Source organism: Amia ocellicauda, chromosome 4 (genome assembly GCF_036373705.1).
Source record: "Amia ocellicauda isolate fAmiCal2 chromosome 4, fAmiCal2.hap1, whole genome shotgun sequence".
NCBI classification, from domain to species: Eukaryota; Metazoa; Chordata; class Actinopteri; order Amiiformes; family Amiidae; genus Amia; species Amia ocellicauda.
The window spans coordinates 7,192,425-7,213,273 of NC_089853.1; the positions used below are offsets into that span (position 1 = coordinate 7,192,425).

Consider the following 20,849-nt stretch of genomic DNA (forward strand, 5'->3'; position numbering starts at 1 on the left):
AAAAGAAAGAAAACTTACTTTTTCCATTTACTCAAACCACTCTTTCAACAGCTTTCAACAGTGCCCGATCATACTATTGTGATTAGAAAACCCTGGGTGATTGATAGAGCAATGATTGCTTCATGGCATTGGAGGAAGACAAAGAGAGGAGAGGAGAAGAATATACATCACCTGCATTATTAATGTGGGTGCACTGTGGTCTCAGCCTGGTCAACTTCACTGCACTTTCTATTTACTACCCAGTCAAAGCAACAACTCCATGAATCTTTTAAGAACAGTGAGAGCTTTTTCATCTTCATAGACAATCGACTCCTGTATCTGAGCACTGTGGCCATCTTTGAAGGAACAATATAATGCACGTTTAAATGAGGAAGTTCTGAAATATATACACCGATCAGCCATAACATTATGACCACCTGCCTAATATTGTGTAGGTCCCCTTTTGCCGCCAAAACAGCCCTGACCCGTCGAGGCATGGACTCCATTAGACCTCTGAAGGTGTGCTGTGGTATCTGGCACCAAGACGTCAGCAGCAGATCCTTTAAGTCCTGTAAGTTGCGAGGTGGGGCCTCCATGGATCGGACTTGTTTGTCCAGCACATCCCACAGATGCTCGATTGGACTGAGATCTGGGGAATTTGGAGGCCAAGTCAACACCTTGAACTCGTGATTCATCAGACCAGGCCACCTTCTTCCATTGCTCCGTGGTCCAGTTCTGATGCTCACGTGCCCATTGTAGGCGCTTTCAGCGGTGGACAGGGGTCAGCATGGGCACCCTGACTGGTCTGTGGCTACGCAGCCCCATACGCAACAAACTGCGACACACTGTGTGTTCTGACACCTTTCTATCAGAACCAGCATTAACTTTTTCAGCAATTTGAGCTGCAGTAGCTTGTCTGTTGGATCGGACCACACAGGCCAGCCTTCGCTCCCCACGTGCATCAATGAGCCTTGGCCGCCCATGACCCTGTCGCCGGTTCACCGCTTTTCCTTCCTTGGACCACTTTTGATAGGTACTGACTAGTGCAGACCGGGAACACCCCACAATAGCTGCAGTTTTGGAGATGCTCTGACCCAGTCGTCTAGCCATCACAATTTGGCCCTTGTCAAAGTCGCTCAGATCCTTACGCTGCCCATTTTTCCTGCTTCTAACACATCAACTTTGAGGATAAAATGTTCACTTGCTGCCTAATATATCCCACCCACTGACAGGTGCCATGATAACAAGATTATCAGTGTTATTCACTTCACCTGTCAGTGGTCATAATGTTATGGCCGATTGGTGTATATATTGTACTTTGAAGTGCACTGAATGACCCAGAGTTCAAGTCCAAAATATAAGTACATTTATCTCCAGAAGAGGGAGGTCACTATATCTGGTCTATAATATTCAGACAGCATGTCAAGCCTCTCTCTCGTGGTTATGGAGGTCATCTGCTTTGTCCAGGACATGTGTACACAAACAATTAGATTAATAACAATAAATAGTCAGCGGTCATATTGAACATAAGACTGTCTTTAAAATTGCAGAGTAAATGGATGTGACCCCACTTCTCCTCACAGGACTTAAATATATGCAGATCAACCTTGGAACACAATGACAATGAACACAATGATCATAAATGTGTCTTCACCACAAAATTACTTGACATCGATAGTTGATACCAGCACTTCTAAACAGAATGCCAAATTGCCTGGGATGCTTTAAATAAACAGAAAAAAAAAATAAAAGCCCTTGGACCCCCAATAGAATTGTAAAATACAATGTCCTTGTCCTTTAAGGGTGATTATCCTATAAGCAGCAACACAGATTCCAAAACTCACGTAAATCAATGCATGGTTAATGTTGAGTCGTTTGATGTAAAATCCCTTTGTGAAGAATGCAGTCCTCCAAGGCAAAACGGGAAAGTTTATGTTTTAAGATCAATGCTCTTCACTTCAGGGCAAGAAACAGCTTCAAACAGGATGAAATCCAACCTCTTACTATGGATGAGGAAATACAGGTGAGCGCTCCAACCTAATTATTCTACAGTCTATGTGTCTATATAATACTGTCTATATACAAGACAGAAGCTCTTATTTAAACCTTTCTACTCGCAGAATTACTTCCCTTTCTTTATTTACTCCTCCGGTCAGAAAATACTGCCAATTCTCCTTTGAGAGCTGATGTGAAACCAGATGTTCAGTCCTCATTCCAGAAGAAAGGCGATTCAGGGCTCCAACCTCCTACAGGCGCCCGAGTCGCAGGACTGAGCAGACTTTGAAGCCGGCTCTCCAGTTGGCTCCCTGGCCAACTCCCCAGCAGGAACATGGCTCCCTTTAGATGACTGCCAGTATGAGAGCTTCTCCTGAGCTGCCCACCTCCTGGCATCCATCGCACTTCGGTTCCACAATCTCTTTTGTCCCCCACAGCTAACAATCTGCCCAGTGGGTCCCAGGTAATGAACTATAGTGTGTAAACACTGTAATACAGCGGAGACACTGAGCTCAAACACAATAAATTGCTGACACTCTTAAGCCTTTCGGTTCTGTGACCTAGAAGCTATGACATACACTGTGATGTACTTTAGTACCATACATGTCTTTTCTATTAGTTAATGGAATTTACTACACATACACCTAAATAGTTATGTACATCCTGAAAAATCCCTGAAATCCACAGGAAAGCTGTAATATCTATATATTTGTATTTCTTCACAAATATCAAATATGTGCTACAAACCACTTCCAGTTTATGGGCCCATTTCATTAACTGCTGCAGACCGCAAAACTCAAGAGCACAGACATTGTTTCATGTGACACAATTCAGCACTACAATCCAAAGAAAGAATATAAAAGATATAAAAAAATGGAAGGAGAATAATAATAATAAAAAAACTAAACAAAACAGAAAACACAGCATTCAAGCAATTGCTTAGCTGTGAGGAAAAATCAATCAAGCTCCGCAGGATGTCAGGAGCTGTTAGGAATATAAATGGATCAAATATTGCAGAATAGGTAAACTCGTACATTGCGCTGCTACGAAACAATTAAGTGAGCAGAATTTTAAATGTAATTGGTCGCATCATTATATTAGGGCTTGGGGTTATTCACATGCATTTACAAACTGTTTTTGTCAAACAGGATTGAGATCATAGCATAGTAAAGAGATTGCTGTTGAGTGGCTGCGAACAGACCTGAGGGAGATGAAAACCCGAATGGGAACATCTTGGCAACAGAGCAAGCCTGTCAGGTTCTCAGGAAATTGTCGGATAAATACAGGGCTGCAAAGCTGCTTGGCTGGGGGGAGCAGACTGTGTTTTAAGCCCATTCGCAGCCCCTTCCATTCACCCGAGTACAATCACGACTGCCACAAAGAGGGTTTAAGACCAGGAAAAACAGCCTCTCTAACATTACAGTCAATCGCTGGCTGCAAAACAAGATGCAATAAAACATAAGAGATATTATCCATTTGCAGCTTTGCTCGCTAAATTCCCTGTGAAAGACTCTAGTGAAATTAGTTTAACTTGGTAATTGCCCTTCCTCCCCAGCTTCAACCTCTGCTTTATGCTCAGGGCTGGTGTTTCATAACAGTTATAAAAGTTACTTGTAAGCTTTCATGCGGTGAGTGTCATCGTGTCCTGGTGAATGGGATGTTTATCGTGGCATTCGAGCCATTCGCAACGCTTCAGGGAGCGATATTCATCCATTCAAACATCAAGTGTCAACGCATGAATGCGAGGCTCGCTCTCATGGCACTTTTGCAATCTGACTTCGCAACGAGAGACTTAATTCCAGCAAAATAGCAGAAAAAACATCAACTTTCAAACTGCAAGGCTTTTCAACCATGCATACTCTCACTCTTAATTGCCTGAGCTGTATGACGATAATTAATGTAGAAGAATCGTAAGCTGATTGCTCAGGCCAAGGTGTTTGCTTGGATGAAAATAGCTCCGCCCTTGGGAAGAAACAATAGTGTGTAATTGGGGATCTGGCTCCCAGTGGCAAACATGCAGGAGTGTTAATTTATGGTAAGATTGGTTCACTTGGGTAGAGATACATTTATTTATCAGTGTGGCGAGCTCAAATTATACACTATAGAATCAACAGCAAAGCATTTCCTTAAAAATAAAAACCTCTGGGATCCCATTTTAACATCAGGCCTCCAGTTCAATCCTCAAGTGTAAATTAAATAATTAGGACCATGGCTTTAATTAGAACTGTATCACAGCTTACAATTTTCCAAACACAATGCTTTGCTTTGAAGATTGTCCCCCCTAAGACTAAAGTGTATTACGCCCATATTTGAGCATGTATAATGTATATAGTATACAGTGCCAATTGAAAGATCTTTTGTCGGTTATTCAAAGCATTCTAACAGCCAACAGGGACAATGACAGTGCACTAAATATAAGAGATCTCTGTAAATACTTACCTGTATACATGAATTTGTACTCAACCCTGGGATTGTGTTGTGCGTGGTGGATTGTGTGGAGGTGTGGTGGTTGTGTGGGTTTGCTGTGGGAATGGGGTTACAGAAACCTGTTATGCCAGTTATTTAAGGGCAGCCCGGGAGTTATTAGAGGGTGGCACTTAAGGGTATAAAAGGAAGCAGGAAGTGAGCACAGAGTGTGTTTGGGGTGTGAAGTAAAGAGAACAGGAGGTCAAAGTCAGTTTGTCCAATACTAATTTCTGTTTTCTTTTTTTATAAACCCAGTGAGTGTTTTGTTTTGATTTTGAAATTGGAGTTTGAACTTTTATGGCCAATGCTGTTGTGGTACGGACCTGTGGAGAATTTCTCCATTCAGCTATTTTTCCACACTTGTGAATAAAGACAATTACTTTTTGCACCAAAGTTGTGAGTCAAGCGGAATCTGTGGGCCAAGTTTCATTATTGCCACCCTTCCAGCGCTCGGCAGAAAAGGGGAGGTCAACAATAAGGAAGAAAAAGGTAAATGTCCTTGAGTGGCCCAGTCAGAGCCCCAACCTAAATTCAATCGACAATCTGAGGCAGGACTCGATTGCTGTCCATCGGCGCTCCCCAAGGAACGTGACAGGGCTTGAATCGTTTGGTAAAGAATAGTCAAATACATGTGTGCATAGAGACCAATCCCAATAGACTCACAGCTGGAATTGCTGTCAACTGCATTTCCACTAAATATTAAATCCTGGGGTTTGAGACGTATCCCTTTCGATTTATTTTATTTGTAATCTATATATTTTTCCCCCTTTACCATGTGGAGTCTGGTGTGCAGATAAGTGGAAAATATCCTCATTTAAAAGCATGAAACTCTGAGGCACTGACACAGCAAAATGTGAAAAAATTCCAGGGGGCGTCGTCTTTCTACGGGCACGGTGTGTGTATATATATATATATATATATATATATAATCACTGTTTTGACACCACAATAGTGCAATTTTCTACAGCAATGTTAGCTTCTCATTGTCTACATAGAGGTGTATTAGTAGTAGTTACTGTAAGTGGGCCCTGCAGCTACTATAAAGTATAATGGGATTAAATTAAGAGGAATACGTCTTAGGCATTTCTCACCTCGTGACTGTGCCGCTGCAATATAATTAGCAAGAAACCTGGCACCTTAGATATTTGATACTACTGCATTCCTCTACACACTGAACACCCATGGGAGCCTCTTGGTTTCTGCAGTGGGCTCCTGCTACTGTATGGAGGTTCAGAGGACAATTTTCATTATGTATAAATGCATAATCAAACTAAAACTGCTCTACTTAAACTCATCCCTGATTGGTCACTGTCAGATAACAAGGATTATCATGAGGAGGTGATTTATGGCTTTGGTCAGATTCACACTGCAGGGTTTCAGCTTTTATCACACAACAGTGGAGTTGGAGTTTTTGACTATTATGCATGACTTGAGTTGGTGTGTTTGTTTATTTATTAATTCTGTCTTGGCACTTTCAATCAAATGCAAAGTGATTTAATGGTGTGAGAAAGTGTATTCCCAACTTGTTACATAAATCTTCACTCAGAAGGAAGTGGAAAGTTCTGGCTCTCCTACTGAGTTGTAAAACTGAGGCTCTGGCAGATATATAAATCCTCTTTGACAAAGCATACCAGTGACCGAGGAGTGGATAGGAATATTGCTGTGAGGCATTGCCTGGGATGAAGTCTATCTGAACAAGCAGACAGAGCATTCTTACTCCAGTCCTGCTAGGGCTTTATGCTCTCAATTTAAATGTGAGGCCCACCACTCACTCCCAATACAACACACACAAACCTCCCGCTAGAAAAATAATTCACCTTAGTTCTGCAGGAATTTAGTGAATCACAAATAGGCACTTTGATTGGTCACTGAAGCCTGAGCTTTAAATCTGGGAACTTTTGCCCCTGGCCAGACCTTGCTTATGTCTGCACTTTAAAATTAGCAATTTATTTAGTTGTCAGGTCGGACAGTAATGTTGTGAAAGGTCTATTAACCTTACGTTGGAAGAGGCTAATAGAAATCTAAAACCAAGCAACGCTGAAAGTAAGGCGGGGGCTCAAGAAAACCTTTCAATATAGGTTTCTTTGTGTTTCTATACCCCACTTTCCTTGACTCCTCTAAACTGGGTCTTGGCTTGAATGCATAAATAACAATGGAGGTGTTGGTTCTTCATTGATTTATCACAGCTTGGCTTCAGTGAAACACCTTGTTGGGCTTGATGACCTCACTCTGAGACGCAACGCCACAGGGTTCTCACAAACTGACTCACAGTGATGGGCAGATCGGGGCTACGCCGCAGGAACACTGTCGATATCTAACTCATACGGTATATTCCCACAGCTGAAGAGAAGAGAAAAGGAACTGAAATAGATCTCGGCATGAGGCGAACAGATTCTCAGCCCTGTTGGGAGAAATTGTCTGGATGACATTCCCCTGGAATCAAAGAACAGCTCAGACAATTACACAATCAAAAACACTCTTTGGAAACCGCAGGGTCCCTCCGATCTATTCCAGTTGTCCCCGCGCTGCTCCAGATAATACAACGCTTGCATGAAAGTCCACAAAGGCACTTGGATGTTTTATTCTAGTGTCTTCGTCTCAAAGAAGAAATTAACTGAAGTTTTTTTGCCGTCCTGTTTTCCCTGCCATTGTTTTCTGCAGTTCACATTCTGTCATATTACCAAAATATAAAAAATCTGAAGCAGATGCAAAGTAAATCTCCACACACACAACATATAATCTTCATTCTCGGGTTGATACAGTCAGGTATGATGTCAGAGTGATATGACAAACCCGGTCAGAGCAATTATCTGGCGCTGGATCTGTGAAATAAACAACCAGGCAGAGACGTATGTGCGTAGTGCAGTCCCTGTTATGATTGGTTTATATGTACTCTTGTGTTAGTATGGGTGTATAAGTAAAGACAACACTGTGCAAAGGGAAACAATTTGGCAACGGTGTAAATAATGCCTGATTAAAATATTAATGTCTCTCCGCTTAAAGGCTACTTTAAAATCCTGCACTGTCCTAGATTGTCCCAGTGAACGTGAAGCCATTCGGTCACACTAAGACTGATTTTGAACTGTTACATCCTGGAGCGCAGATCATCTCCTTTGTGGTATTTACACTCAGAGAACTGAACAGAAACATGACACATACTTCACGTATGCACTCCTTTGAACACACGAGCACATTTTAGAATCTGCAATTGTTCCCCTTTAAACAGATAACAATTCAATAACTCATTACAGAAGCGACACTCAAAAAGCAGCTGCCCTGTCAGTTATGTAATATGTCTGTTGCATAGGCGACTGCCCAAAGTCTTGGAGCTACACAGACAGTCTCTCTATCTGGAGGCCGGGTGACCCAGGTTTGATTCTCTCTCGCTGGCTTTAATACAAGAGAAGGATGTGATTAGTCATGCTGCAGTCGGGCTCACGGTTTCAGACGGGTCTCTGGGACGACACCGAGCACATCGCCGCGTCAGGAGCGAAGGGAGGACAGAGATCTGCTTAATGGCCATGGCTTAAAGAGGAACCAGCACGATTCCTAAGATAATGGTCTCATGAGTCCTTACATGTAGTACAGGGTATCAATAAGTATGTTTCACACTTTTCCAGTTCGATTCTTTAATATAATCAACTTAACATTTTTAAATTGAGAGAAAGGAACCATATCGTATGAGGAATCGGAAAACATCTGGATGAGCTGACCTCTGAAAAACCATGGTCAGCTGTGCATGTATCTGAATCTATACATCTCTCGATTAAGAATCTGTAGTTTTGCACACGTACAAAGCTGTGTTTGGGTGTTTATATATTTTAAAAGAAAATAAAAAATCACAGTATTGTTAGTATTGGATAAGACATTAAAGTGATCTACGTCTTACTTTTACACTGTAGCAACATATAAAGATGCATGAAATCATACTTTTCAGGAACCACGCTGATTTCATTTTAAGAGAAGAAAATGAATAAATAATGATAATGTTCCCTTGAGTGAAACATGCTTAATGTATCAAAATTGCAGCAAGGCACTTCATGGGGGATTATCCTTTCTTTGTTTATTAATACGAGAGCTGTACATTACTGTTAGGAAACATGAAGAATTAGCCAAGAAGCAATGGAGGTGAGTTAAATACTGGGGGGTTCAATATTGACTAACCACCACACCCCGTAACGTCTTCGTAAACACACATGCACTGCACTACAAACGCTGCCGTCACACAACAATTCTCCCGCTTCGTAAGGTTCCTACCTAGAACGATATCACACAACAGTGAGGGTGTAAATCTCGACACACCAGTGCCGGGATTTGTAGCATGATGCAGAATGACAAATTAATTTTAAAATAAAACCGGCAATCACAGCCTTATCAGTCCGATCATTTAGGCGGCACGGCAGCTCAATTATTATGATAATTCTGATTATTAGCAGTAGCAGAAGCAATGGTCTTCTCACACGTGCACATTGTGTACATAAATAGCGGAATTATGGAGACCAATAGCCTGAGATTCCCCAACTTCCCCGGCACTGTTAAAGGATTTTTTTTCCCCACACATACAAATTGCACAAAAATATTGTGGGCTGCAGGTCCTACCCTCCATTATGTGAAATCTATTTAATACGATGCATGCCCTCAGATATATAATCATATGGAAATGATTTGACCTTTTATTGCAGGTTGTGCTAAGCTCTTAGAATGCCACCAATTAATGAATTCAGTTAATCCAGGAAAGCAGAGTGGATACAGTCTGTTTAATAGAGGTAGGTAGAGAGAGCAATGTGAAGGGATTGGGATGGTGGTTTGTATTCATACTACTGCCCATAGGTTAAAGTCTTCTCATACTCCAGGCCATCAGGAGTCATGCATATTCAGTTACTGGAGATAATTAATAAAACAATGTATACCATACAACCAGCTCTCCACTATGGCTCCACAGTCTGGTTATTTAAAGCACAAATTACTCTAGAAAGAGACAGAAAGACAAGCAAATGGATCTGTCAGAATTGTAAGAATGAATGTGTTAAAATGATATGGAGAACAGAGAACAGAGTTAGACAAAACACGTCATGGCATGAATAGAGATTAAAATATGGCAAGAACAGCAGCACAGAGAAGACCAGAAGTACGAGATCAGAAGCTTTGCTGCACTGGCCTGGAGGAGAGACCTTCTACATCCAACCCGGTGGAGAAAACGTTGGAGGCCTTCATCCGTCAGTGGATCACCGAAGACTGACGATGATATCTGTGCATTGAACGACTGAAGCAATAGATCCACTCTGACAAAATGTAACTGGGATTCATCTAAACATCTGTATGCATCCCTTCCTTGTTGGCTTAACCATCTCATGCTCACTGCCACGTATGATCTGTATGCGTGTTAGAGGTTGCTCCACACACGGAGGTGCTCTCACCACAGATTGCTTATCTGCCGGTGTCACAATGTATCGACAAAGGGGCTGAGGATGAATTATAGTGGTGGGTGAACTCCGAAGCCATTCATTTCCCACTCTTGGAACCCAGTTCTGCATGGGAGAGGGATGGCACTGCCAGACCGCATAGCGCACCGTTATCTGTCATTTTTATGAATCGTAAATGTCATGGAGAAATGTCAGCAATTCTCCAGGAACCTGTGCGCGCGGATGTTATTTGCAAAGTAGGAATCTAATGATATACTATCTTGGGACGAGGGAGGATCATATGAAATTATAATCATGCAGAACGCTATTTTGCATTGTATGATTTTTCCTTTGCTCCCCCGACAGTGATGCCATGGGACTTTAAATTACACACAGGTCTGTCGAGGGTAAAGGGTTTTCAACAAAGAAGACCGTTTAAGATCTTACAGGATAGCACTCGCAGCATAACGACAATGTAAATAAGTAAAACATTATGTATTGCAATCCCATGCATGTTGATTATATACATTTTCAGATACTTGTCCCAGATATTCACAGAGCACTACATGATGAATATCCTTTCAACTATGTTACAGTTACAATTACAATATAACAGCACACTGTTTCTATCCACAGAAACCCCCCCACACACTTTATGATTACATCTATGGATGAATTTTGTTTCTTCAACTCGGCGGATGAGCTCCACGGGGACAGACAGAGTGTGTCCATGTGTTTGTCACACTGATGATTGTAAAACGGCCTTTTAATCTTGGGGTGAGTGGCTACCTCCTGTGCGACACACAATTAATTGGTCCGACTGTCTCTCTCTCATGTTCCACTGTGGCGTTATGCTAATTCCATGAAGAAACGGGAAAGGAAATGTATAGACGGTATAGGACAGTGATTAACACAAAGCTACGGGTGAGAGGCCACAGCCGGATATAATTTTGCAATTAAGATTCTTTAGCACAAGTATCACAGGGATTGGGAGCCGAGTCCGGGCCATCGGCTGAAATAGAGCCATTCCTCTAAATGGGGAGAGAAAGGAAAGATTATAGGAGGATAAATGTGAGATTCCAGAGTTAAACCCATGAATAAGATGGAGCTAGCTTAACCTTCAGCGGATTTAAATAGCAGGTCATTCATAGACACACGTGGATAAGTGTCCCATTATGCAATTCATTTTCATATTGAATCTATTCCAGCCGAGACTTGATTTATCTGAAGTTCTTAGTTAATGATGATATAAATTTTATTACAGACACAATGGGGGGAATTCATACTGCCGTTTCCTGCAAAGTGTAATTACCACGAGGAGGAGAACAGCACTCCTCGCACAGCCCTTCGAGTAAACAAGTAAACGAATGATTGTGAGGATGTCCTCAAGTTGCTCCGAGTGCTTTTCGATTTTTGTCAAAAACTAAATTGCATTTTGACACATCACAACAAACCCTTGAAATATTTAACAATCATTAATATTAATGAAATAGTTTCAAAACAAAAAACACTGGAATATTGTTAAAAGGTTTAAATTAAATTCTCATGCATATTCAAATCATAGAGGCATTTTAATTGACATTCTCTAAAGCAGATAATTGAGTTCTGCTCGCAGCACATGCACACAGAGTGGAAACTAAACGTTTTGTATTGTGTCTGTACTGCAAGATATGCAGCTCAAATAACTCTCAAGAAGGTTCAGGAGACGGACTCATCTGCAGTAGGTTCTGGGTTTGAATATAAGAACATAAAGTGGACAAGCAAGAGGAGGCCATTCGCCCCATCATGCTCTTTTTATGTGCATTAATAACTGAGTGATCAAGGATCCTATCCAGTCTGTTTTTGAATGTTCCCAAATTGTCTCTTCAGCCACATCGCTGGGGAGTTTGTTCAGATTGTGACGCCTCTCTGTGTGAAGAAGTGTCTCCTGTTTTCTGTCTTGAATGCCTTGAAGCCCAATTTCCATTTGTGTCCCCGGGTGCGTGTGTCCCTGCTGATCTGGAAAAGCTCCTCTGGTTTGATGTGGTCGATGCCTTTCATGATTTTGAAGACTTGGATCAAGTCCCCACGTAGTCTCCTCAGTTCCAGGGTGAAAAGGTTCAGTTCCTCAGTCTCTCAGTAGGACAATCCCTTCAGACCTGGAATAAGTCTGGTTGCTCTCCTCTGAACTGCCCTAGAGCAGCGATATCTTTCTTGAAGTGTGGAGCCCAGAACTGTCCACAGTATCCAGATGAGCTCTAACTAGTGCATTGTACAGTCTGAACATCACTGCGCTTGTTCTCAATTCTACACTTTTGACAATATAACCTAGCATTCTGTTTGCCTTTTTTATTGCTTCCCCACATTGTTTGGATGGAGAAAGTGAGGAGTCCACATAGACTCCTAGGTCATTCTCATGTGTTACTTCTTCCAGTTCAACCCTGTAAACCAGGGTCGGATTGGGACTTTGAGGAGGCCTGTTGTATGTTGGATTAATAATGACAACCAGGGGGTGGTGGTGTTTTGTCGACAGTACAGGGGCATGGGCTTTACAAACTGGCCCAGCTTTACCCCATTTCTTGAGAGTGGCCCTTGCAGGTCCCATTCAATGCCCATACATGACTCGCCATGCTGTAAGCCGTGTTCACTGCGCACGTTCCTGCTCCTCAAGGCCGCAGATCAAGGTTGACTGTTTTCTACTTAATGAAACAAATTTGACCTTCTCTTAGCAACATCTTCCATCAAGCGCCAGGCAGCGTCGCAGACACAGACACAGGAGAAGCACAAAGCCACTAATGACATGGCACGGCAGTGTATTTATATTTCTGCTGCCTCGTTTGCATCGAGGTATGAATGGGCAACCTTGATGAATTCTCTGGCTGCGGGCCGAGTGTGTTGAGGACACGGTGCAGGACTGCCATTGTCTCACGACAAAAGAGAAACGCCTGTCAGATCGAACAATGAATTCAAAATAAAGGCGCAGAATGAGTGGCGCAGGAAACTATTCCCAGCGGTGCGGTGTTGCAATTGTTCCACCTGTGCGCATTGGAAACACAAAATGCCAAGAGGAGCAGGGAGATTGGTGAGAACAGCATGGCGCGGCTGTCTGTTTGTCTACGGTGCTGAGTGGGCAGGGGTGTGAAGGGGTTCCGAATAATTAACTTGCACTCCGTCTAATAGGAAAGGAACTTCACCCTTCCTCCTGCCAAAGAGGCCATGGACAATCCCATCCCGCTAAATTAAACTCTCACCCAAATGAAAGTGGGCGGCTCCGCACTCCACTTGGCAAATTGACATATACAATAATAATAAAAAAACAAATCTGCAAGAATCCCAAACCTGGTGGCACAGTGACAAATCTCCGCATTACAAATCTGGGCATCGAGACGGAGCCTCTGAGAATCCCAAGGAGTGGTTCCCTGCCGAGAGCTTGGTGTCAGCGACTTGAGGAGTCCAGGGAGGCGATATGAATATTAATGAGGTTTGCCTTCCTCCTGGACGCAGTTTCCTGTTAAATGTATTCATTAGCACCTCTAAACCTGCTTATTGTCGGGTTCAGTAATGTTTGACCCTGCTTAAGCATAAGTGCGACTACTTCTCCCTGGATTAGTGTTGGTAACTAGAGAATTACGTGTGGCAGACTGGCCCTTATTACATTTGTAGGAGCTCAATTCTTTTATCTTTTCATTCTCTGCTAAACACACACAGACACACAGACACACACACATTACCGAGTTGGCTGCTAACCGCATACGGTGAACTCTAAGCAAGCGAAATCTTCCCATCTTCTACCTTCAAAATAATTGCACCCTTTTTTTCCCTTCAAACCTTTCAGAAGTTAAATGCTGTATTATTATACCTAACCCTTCGAGCTTCCCCACCTATCTTCAGGAACAGTCATTTCGTCTCCTTGCTCTCCGTTAAACTACTGAATGTGGACGACTAATTACATGCTACCACACATTTTCCGAGACTTCTGCTTCGGCTGTGCCATCCTCCCATTCCTGAATGCCCCGCAAGTCTTGACTGGATCCAAAAGGTTTCGGATAAAAAAAAAGAGAAAAGAAAGAAACAAGCACAAAAACAAAACAGATGCAAACGATTAAAGCAACCAGTGGGCGTAATTGTTGTCAGAGCAGCTTCTTTGTGACATCTGTAGAACTCTGCAGTAATTTAAGCTTTTAATAATGTCTAAGCATATTGATCAAGGGAATAGTGCTTGGAATTTCTCCCTTCCCCTCTGAATGGGTAATAACAGGCAATTAATCACTAGTAAAGGTCAGTTAATTCCCCAGTTAATATAACTATTAATACTCTGAAGAATTCATTAATATTGCAACCTATAACCGGAAGTGTAAGCAATACTTATACGGATTACTTATATAATGCTCTCTCTCTGGAGACCGATAAAGGGACTTTCCTCCGACAGCAGGATCCCATGTTATTGTGTTGTATTTCTCATGTATATCACACATTTTCCATGAAATAATAATAATCACACAAAAACTTTTCATAACTTCTGTAAGTTCATACACAGCACCTTTGCATTATTCATAATGAATTATAGTTAGTCTAATTTAAATCAGTTTTACTTGGCTGAAGACACTGGCCTAGTTTTAAAAGATAAATTAGGTAGTTAAATCAGATGCTACTCTTGCTTATGAATTATGGAGACGTGGTTTTCTAGGTCAATAGAGTTTAGTTTATTTTCATTTTAGATGAATTACACAGTTGAATTCTCTGAATTTTAAGACCTCTGTTTGTTTTCAGTTTCCTTCCCTCTTCAGTTTCACGTTTTCTTTGCCTAGAAAACAATCCATCCACGTTGCTTGTAGGTTAAACATGATTACGTATATTGAAATGGATGCGATTGTAAAACAAACAAAATACAAAGAATATGTTGAGCTGCAAAGAGATCTTAAGAAAGGGATCAGGAAAGCAAAGATGGAAATAGAAAGAAACATAGCACTTAGAGCTAAAACTAATACAAAGAGATTTTTCAATACTACAACAGCAAGAGGTCAATAAAGGAGGAAGTGAAACAGATAAAGGGCAAAAATTGAAGTATCTTGGAAAACAAACAAGATGTGGCAAATATTCTAAATGAGTATTTCACAGAGGTTTTTACCAAAGAAAAAACGGATAACATGCCACAGGTTAACAATCAGTCCAGTCAAACCCTAAGAGAGATCAGGATAAATGAGGAGGAGGTACTAAAGGGACTAGCAGAATTAAAAACAAACAAATCACCTGGGCCAGATGAGATATTTCCAACATTACTTAAAGAAATTAGGGATATTATTTATAGGCCGCTAACTCAAATATTCCAAATGACACTTAGAACAGGGGATGTGCCAACTGACTGGAAGACAGCAAATGTCAAACCAATCCACAAGAAAGAGGACAAAACTGAGCCAGGAAATTACAGACCAATCAGTCTCACCTGCATCACCTGTAAAATGTTGGAGAAAATTATTGTACAGAAAATAGAGGAGCATCTTAATGAAAACCGTATTCTTGGAGATAGTCAACATGGGTTTAGATGAGGCAGATCATGTGTTACTAAGTTATTAGAGTTCTTTGATCATGGAACTGCAGCTGTAGATCAGGTGAAAGCATATGATATGATATACTTAGATTTCCAAAAAGCTTTTGATAAGGTTCCACACCAAAGACTGATCCTCAAATTGGAAGCTGTAGGCATTCAGGGTAATGTAAGTACATGGATTATGAGCTGGTCGATGTCTAGGAAACAGAGGGTGTCGATTAGAGGAGTCGCTTCTAACTGGAGTGAGGTTGTTAGTGGAGTTCCACAGGGATCAGTACTAGGGCCTTTGCTTTCTCTAATCTATATTAATGATCTGGACTCTGGGATAGTTAGCAAACTTGTCAAATTTGCAGATGATACTAAAATAGGTGGCTCAGCAGATACAATCTCTGCAGCACAGGCTATTCAGAAGGACTTAGATAATATTCAGTTGTGAGCCGACACCTGGCAGATTCAATGTGGACAAGTGCAAGGTATTACATGCAGGTAACAAAAATGTCCACTATAATTACACTATGGGAGGAATAGAACTGGCTGAAGTAACGCATGAGAAAGACCTAGGAGTCTATGTGGACTCCTCACTTTCTCCATCCAAACAATGTGGGGAAGCAACAAAAAAGGCAAACAGTGTTAGGGTATATTGTCAAAAGTGTAGAATTGAGAACAAGGGCAGTGATGTTCAGACTGTACAATGCACTAGTTAGAGCTCATCTGGATACTGTGGACAGTTCTGGGCTCCACACTTCAAGAAAGATATCGCTGCTCTAGAGGCAGTTCAGAGGAGAGCAACCAGACTTATTCCAGGTCTGAAGGGAAAGTCCTACTGACAGACTGAGGGACTGAACCTTTTCACCCTGGAACAGAGGAGACTACGTGGGGACTTGATCCAAGTCTTCAAAATCATGAAAGGCATCGACCACATCAAACCAGAGGAGCTTTTCCAGATCAGCAGGGACACACGCACCCGGGACACAAATGGAAATTGGGCTTCAAGGCATTCAAGACAGAAAACAGGATGTTGGATCACTTAGTTATTAATGGACACCAAACGAGCAGGATGGGGCGAATGGCCTCCTCTCGATTGGACACTTTCCTGTTTCTAAACCAAAAATGACACAGCAAAGGAAAACTGTTCCATGGAGGTGCCATCGGAGCACAGAGACTCGAATCCCCTGATATACTGAACAAAAATACATTTTTTCTCACATATGCGCCTTTTTTGGTAGCTATACATTTCCTTGATTATGAAAAAAGGTGGAGATATAGTATTTCCTCCTTTCAGGCAGAACAGAGTGCCTTAAACCACCCTACTCTCCAAAAACAACACAACATAAATACATAAAAATGGAGAATCAGCACAATTCGTCCTTTGCGTAAAGTGAACGACCATACAGTGATTAAAACAAAATCAATAATCTGTCCACCCTACTCTCAGGAGCGGCAGACCAGACAGACTCAGCAGGTCTGTGATTGAAGAGTCGGATCCATCGAGTTCATCAGGCTCCTGGTGACTCATCCATCGGAAGTAAAATAAATAATTATCTCAAAAGTGAATAAAGGCAATTACCCAGCCAGGAATAAGAAAGAGAATAAAGATGTTCATTGGGATGCAGGCACGTCCCCACATCTTTATTTGGCTGCTTTATGTCTTTTCTCTGAGCATAGAAGCTTCAACCCTGACTGAATCAACACCAGCTCTGTGGAAGTGCACGGGATCTTCATGCGTTACTCCTGTGGTTTTCACACTTTAATTCACCAGGCATCTGCGGCCATTTGTTTGAGGATTGGTCAGTGTAGGAGGAATTCTCCGACAGGTAGATGCTTGTGCACAAAGATTAACTATTTACTTTAACAAAAACAAAAAGTAGTCAAAGAAAACACTTCTCCATATTAAACAATCCTCTGAGCAAGATCTTTATGGCAAATGGAACATAATTAAACACTTTAAGCACCCTGGAGGCCCTGTTTCTATCCCCCACTTTGTTGTTGTTGGTTTTTATTGAGCTCTCCACTGAGCTTTTATACATTTCCCTTCATTAGCGCCGCCCCTTCAGTTGTACCATTTACACAATGACACAGGTGAGCTCAAACAGGTTAGAGTCAAAAATAACAAACAGTACACATTCTATTGTACCATCACTGCATTTATACAGTTCTGAATATTCATATAAATATGTTCCTGGAGCTAAACAATGCTCCTGCTATTCATATTATGTGATGGAGTGTACATTCCCAGAGGTGAATTGGGAGGCTCTGGGACCCTGGGGGTTGAGGAAGGTGCACTCCAGCTTGGTAAAGAAGGCTGAAGACAAAGCAGCCATCTTGGTAGAAGCTCTTCAGGCTGTAATTGGTTGTTTTCGAATGGGTTTAATTGGATAATTAAATGCACTTGGGGAGCACAGAGGCGAAAGAGAGAAGGGAGAACAAAGGAGAATCTGAGGGAAAAGAAAAACAGAGAGTTAGTACAGAGCTCTGTACTAAGTTGAGTACCAGCTAGTAGGGTACTATCTTGGGATCATCCCCAGCGGCAGACTAAAGTTAGTGCCCACTGCAACGAAAAAATAGACGTAGCATAACTGGAGACTAGCTGTTCCCCAGCTTTAGTATCAATCTAAGGATTGAGGTTGTTGTTACGCTACTAAGCAGGAAGTGAAGTCAATGAAGAGGCCGGGCCTCAACCAGTACATCTGAGCAGAGCTCCGGTGCAGACATGCACTGCTGCTGCGCTTTGGCAATGCTAATCGAGTTAAATTGCGAATGACATGTAACAACACGATATAATGATACATTTATTTTAGTAGCATAATCGATAATACATTTTCTTGCAGAAATGCTTTTTTTTTTGTGGTTATATATATATACATATATACAGTGTATATATATTTTTTAAATACTTTTTATTAAAGACGTATTTATGTCACAAAAAATATATAGCTATAGCTAAACTGCATTTCCCATTGCCTCCAACACCGCCCTGCTATCCAGAGCTGCGGCCCCGAGTGGAGCTCTCAGTGCTGACCAAGCCCGGCATAGTGCACTAATATATTACACTGGCATATACTAATATACGAAGTCGGCTATAGGCTACATGCAGTGCAATTGTATTATAACTCCATATTAATAATATAATATTGCATTCCAATTCCAGTTGGGTAATAATAATATAATCTCAGTTATTTCATAGTATTTAATAAAACCTTTCAACCAACATTTTGTACACTGCTTCTTATTTTAATGATGTTGTTTTGTTAGCTGTGGTGTCAATTTCACCAGTGTACACCAGAGCATTATTAATACATTACATTTTGTCAATGTCAAAAACAAAAACGTAACTATTTGATATGTAAAACAAATGATTTGTGGTTATGAATCAAGTTATGAGTAGTTCACTAACAAACATAGTCAATACATTGTGATTTGGCACATTTTGTTTCCCTTAGTATGGTACTATCCATAGTTAGTCCATCGCTGGAGTAGGTCTAAGTTAGTCCCGGACTTAGTGTCCTCTAGAGGCAGCAGCAGTGGTTTTGGGTTTCGTTGTAATGGAGACCTTTTTTACTCCGCAGCTGAGGAGTAACCCCAGCCGTTCAGTTCGTTGCGATGGGTATTTAACTAGTTTAGTACAGAGCTGTGCACTAACCACAGGATCATCTCCAGTTAGTGCTGCTTTCAGTTCATTGCAATTGACCCAGTGTGATTTTGTGGAGGGTTTTGTTCCTGGGTATACAGACGCTGTCCCTGGTCGGTTTATTTCATTTTGTGTGTATTTGTGGATCCAGAAACGGGTTAGGTTTTTGTTTGTTTGTTTCGTTTGTTAGCAATAAATACACACCATGGCGATTCCACATATATATCTGTGTGTGTTTCCGGGTTTTGGCACTACAGGGAAGCTGATCCCTCACATGATATATACACGATCAGCCATAACATTATGACCACCTTCCTAATATTGTGTAGGTACCCCTTTTGCCACCAAAACAGCCCTGACCCATCGAGGCATGGACTCCACTAGACCTCTGAAGGTGTGCTGTGGTATCTGGCACCAAGACGTTAGCTGCAGATCCTTTAAGTCCTGTAAGTTGCGAGGTGGGGCCTCCATGGATCGGACTTGTTTGTCCAGCACATCCCACAGATGCTCAATTGGATTGAGATCTGGGGAATTTGGAGGCCAAGTCAACACCTTGAACTCGTCATTCATCAGACCAGGCCACCTTCTTCCATTGCTCCGTGGTCCAGTTCTGATGCTCACGTGCCCATTGTAGGAGCTTTCGGCAGTGGACAGGGGTCAGCATGGGCACCCTGACTGGTGTGTGGCTACGCAGCCCCATATGCAACAAACTGCGATGCTCTGTGTGTTCTGACACCTTTCTATCAGAACCAGCATTCACTTTTTCAGCAATTTGAGCTACAGTAGCTCGCCTGTTGGATCGGACCACACGGGCCAGACTTCGCTCCCCACGTGCATCAATGAGCCTTGGCCACCCACGACCCTGTCGCCAGTTCACCCCTTTTCCTTCCTTGGGAGATGCTCTGACCCAGTCATCTAGCCATCACAATTTGGCCCTTGTCAAAGTCGCTCAGATCCTTACGCTTGCCCATTTTTCCTGCTTCTAACACATCAACTTTAAGGACAAAATGTTCACTTGCTGCCTAATATATCCCACCCGCTGACAGGTGCCATGATAACGAGATTATCAGTGTTATTCACTGTCAGTGGTGATAATGTTATGGCTGATCGGTGTATATGTATATAGATATAGATATATAGATATATAGATGTATATATAAAGATATAAATATATATATATTCACATATCATAGTCTTACATATTATTATTATTATTATTATTATTATTATTATTATTATTATTATTTATTTATTAGTAGACGCCCTTATCCAGGACAAAATACAAAGTGCAAAAATACAGTGCAGTTCAAGGCATAACATATTACAAATTCCAATTTACATAATACAGTGCAATTCAAAGCATAATACATATACAACATATACATACACCTCTCTCGACGTACTCGTGGGCGCTCCCATCCCGGCCTTTTAAATATTGTGTACAACGTTGTGTACAGTCTGTCACCGTTTAAAACAAAGGAAGTTGATACTGATAACTTTAAACACAGAAGTAAAGTTTAAGATGCAATGCGATGTTATTTCAATTCCAATGTGCACCCACTCATTACAATAAGCAACTGCTCATTCTTTCCTTTAAAACGATAGGTTGTGAATGCAACCCCGGTTATCTGATAAAGGAAGCACTGTCCAAGGGGGAGGGGTTTCTGTGCACTTCCATAAGAACCCAATTGAATCGTCACTCAGAACAGGTCCCTTCCACTTCCTGTTCTATAAAACGTGATGTCAGCGCAGGTTCGTCCTCTATTGCCGGGAGCCAGGACTCCCGCGTGACCTTGCAACCCTTGGGCAGTGCTTCCTTTTTCAGATAATCGGGGTTGCATAAGTCGGAAGC

The 20,849-nt window shown here is 41.7% G+C and overlaps 1 long non-coding RNA gene across 1 annotated transcript in view; it reads right to left on the bottom strand.

Annotated features, from left to right (window-relative positions):
- Positions 1-17,334, bottom strand: part of LOC136748852 (uncharacterized) — a 34,121-nt gene extending 16,787 nt beyond the window's left edge. Inside the window, exon 1 of the long non-coding RNA XR_010816625.1 lies at positions 16,799-17,334. This is a non-coding gene — a long non-coding RNA (uncharacterized LOC136748852). The remainder of the gene's footprint in view (positions 1-16,798) is intronic.
- Positions 17,335-20,849: the final 3,515 nt, after the last annotated feature.